Source organism: Vitis vinifera, chromosome 12 (genome assembly GCF_030704535.1).
Source record: "Vitis vinifera cultivar Pinot Noir 40024 chromosome 12, ASM3070453v1".
In the NCBI taxonomy this organism is placed as follows: Eukaryota; Viridiplantae; Streptophyta; class Magnoliopsida; order Vitales; family Vitaceae; genus Vitis; species Vitis vinifera.
In genome coordinates this window covers 15935098-15938555 of record NC_081816.1, presented here as the reverse complement: position 1 = coordinate 15938555, position 3458 = coordinate 15935098, and positions in this window count along the sequence as shown.

The window sequence follows — 3458 nt, the reverse complement described above, 5'->3', positions numbered from 1 at the left end:
AAGAAGCCACCAATGCTCAAATCAATCAAAGAATTGACAAAGTGGAGAGTACTTTGAATAAAAGGATGGATGGAATGCAAAATGATATGAACCAAAAGTTTGATAACTTCCAATATTCAATTTCAAGGCTTACAAATTTGAATACACCGTAAGAAAATGGAAGATTTTCTTCTCAACCCCACCAGAACCCCAAAGGTGTCCATGAAGTGGAAAGCCAAGAGGGAGAATTATAGCAGACGAAAAATGTCAAAGCCTTGATCACTCTAAGGAGTGGTAAAAAAATTGAGAAGCCAACACCCGAGCCATATGTTGAGAAAGAAGAAGAGATCAAGGAAGGGAAGGAAATGGAAGATAAAGAGAGTGAGATTAGTGAAGAAAAGAAGGACTCTGATTCAACAATGAATGCAATTCCAGATAAGGAACTTATGAAGGAAGAAATGCTGAAAAAATCAACCTCTCCACCTTTTCCTCAAGCATTACATGGGAAAAAGGGGATTAGAAATGCAGCTGAAATCCTTGAAGTATTGAGACAAGTGAAAGTCAATATTCCATTGCTGGATATGATTAAACAAGTTCCAACGTATGCAAAATTCCTAAAGGATTTATGTACTATCAAAAGAGGGTTGACTGTAAACAAGAAAGTCTTCTTGATTGAGCAAGTACGTGCAATCTTACAATGTAAGTCTCCTTTGAAGTACAAAGACCCGGGAAGTCCTACCATTTCAGTCATGATTGGAGGAAAGGTAGTGGAGAAAGCCTTGTTAGACTTGGGAGCAAGTGTGAATTTGTTTCCATATTCCGTCTACAAGCAATTGGGACTTGGGGAATTGAAGCCAACAACAATCACTCTATCTCTAGCAGATAGATCAGTAAAAATTCCAAGGGGGGTAATTGAGGATGTCTTGGTTCAAGTGGATAATTTCTACTATCCAGTAGATTTTATTGTTCTTAATACAGATCCTACTGTAAAGGAAGCTAATTTAGTTCCTATCATCCTTGGAAGGCCATTTCTTGCTACCTCAAATGCTATCATCAACTATAGGAATGGGCTGATGCAACTCACTTTTGGCAACATGACACTTGATCTCAATATTTTCTATATGTTTAAAAAGCAAACCACTCCAGAAGAAGAAGAGGGTCCAGAAGAGCTGTGCATTATTGATACTTTGGTGGAGGAGCACTGCAATCAAAATATGCAAGACAAGTTGAATGAAAGTCTTGTGAATTTTGAGGAAGGTTTGTTTGAATCTCCTACTGGGCTTGCTACTCTACAAAGTTGGAGAAAGATAGAAGAGATTCTACCTTTGTTCAATAAAGAAGAAGAGGTAGCTGCTGAAAAAGAAATTCCAAAACTCAATCTGAAACCTCTACCTGTGGAGCTGAAATATACATATCTTGAAGAAAATAATCAATGTCCTGTTGTGATATCTTCATCTCTGACCAGTCATCAAGAGAATTGTTTAATAGAAGTTCTCAAGAGGTGTAAGAAGGCAATAGGATGGCAAATATCCAACTTGAAAGACATTAGTCCTTTAGTTTGTACTCATCATATATATATGGAGGAGGAAGCAAAGCCAATTAGTCAACTTCAAAGAAGATTGAATCCTCATTTACAAGAGGTGGTGCGAGCTGAGGTGCTGAAGCTACTTTAAGCAGGAATCATTTACCCTATATCTGATAGTCCTTAGGTGAGTTCTACTCAAGTGGTACCAAAGAAGTCAGGGATCACAGTGGTTCAGAATGAAAAAGGAGAAGAAATTACTACACGTCTCACTTCAGGTTGGAGGGTGTGTATTGATTATAGAAAGTTGAATGCTGTAACCAGGAAAAATCATTTTCCATTGCCATTTATTGACCAAGTGCTGGAGAGAATCTCTGGACATTCGTTCTATTGCTTCTTGGATGGGTATTCAGGGTATTTTCAGATTGAAATTGATGTGGCAGATCAGGAAAATACCACTTTTACATGTCCATTTGGAACATATGCTTACAGGAGAATGCCTTTTGGTTTATGCAATGCACCTGCTACATTTCAAAGATGTATGTTGAGTATTTTCAGTGATATGGTGGAGCGAATTATGGAGGTCTTCATGGATGACATCACCGTATATGGAGGTACATTTGAGGAATGCTTAGTTAATTTGGAAGCAGTTCTTCACAGATGCATTGAAAAAGACCTAGTGCTCAACTGGGAGAAATGTCATTTTATGGTACGTCAAGGAATTGTCCTTGGCTATATCATCTCTGAAAAAGGCATTGAAGTTGATAAAGCAAAGGTGGAGCTTATTGTCAAATTGTCATCCCCAACAACTGTAAAAGGAGTAAGGCAGTTCCTTGGCCATGCAGGGTTCTATAGGAGGTTTATAAAAGGTTTTTCAAGTCTTTCAAAACCTCTTTGTGAGCTGTTAGCTAAGGATGCTAAGTTTATATGGGATGAAAGATGTCAAAATAGCTTTGATCAACTGAAAATTTTTTTAACAACAACTCCAATAGTGAGAACCCCTAACTGACAACTACCTTTTGAACTGATGTGTGATGCCAGTGACTTTGCTATAGGAGCTGTGCTTGGCCAAAGAGAAGATGGGAAGCCCTATGTGATTTACTATGCAAGCAAAACACTGAATGAAGCTCAAAGGAACTACACAACTACAGAGAAAGAATTGTTAGCTGTGGTATTTGCTTTAGACAAATTTCGTGCTTATTTAGTGGGGTCTTTCATCATTGTCTTCACTGACCATTCAGCCTTGAAGTATTTATTGACAAAGCAAGATGCAAAAGCAAGGTTGATTAGATGGATTCTTCTGTTACAAGAATTCGATCTCCAAATCAAAGATAAGAAAGGAGTGGAGAATGTTGTAGCTGACCACCTTTCAAGGTTAGTTATAGCACATAATTCCCATCCCTTGCCTATTAATGATGATTTTCCTGAAGAATCACTCATGTTCCTAGTGAAAACTCCTTGGTATGCTCATATTGCTAATTATTTAGTAACTGGTGAAATTCCAAGTGAGTGGAATGCACAGGACAGAAAGCACTTCTTTGCCAAAATTCATGCTTATTATTGGGAAGAGCCCTTTCTTTTTAAGTATTGTGCAGATCAGATCATAAGGAAATGTGTCCCTGAAGATGAGCAGCAAGGGATTCTATCTCATTGTCATGAGAATGCATGTGGAGGCCACTTTGCCTCTCAGAAAACAACTATGAAGGTGTTGCAATCAGGGTTTCCCTGGCCATCTCTTTTCAAAGATGCCCACATCATGTGTAGGAGTTGTGATAGATGCCAAAGGCTTGGAAAGTTAACAAAAAGAAATCAAATGCCTATGAACCCCATTCTAATAGTTGAGTTATTTGATGTATGGGGCATTGACTTCATGGGACATTTCCCAATGTCTTTTGGTAATTCTTACATCTTGGTGGGGGTGGATTATGTTTCTAAATGGGTTGAGGCAATCCCCTGT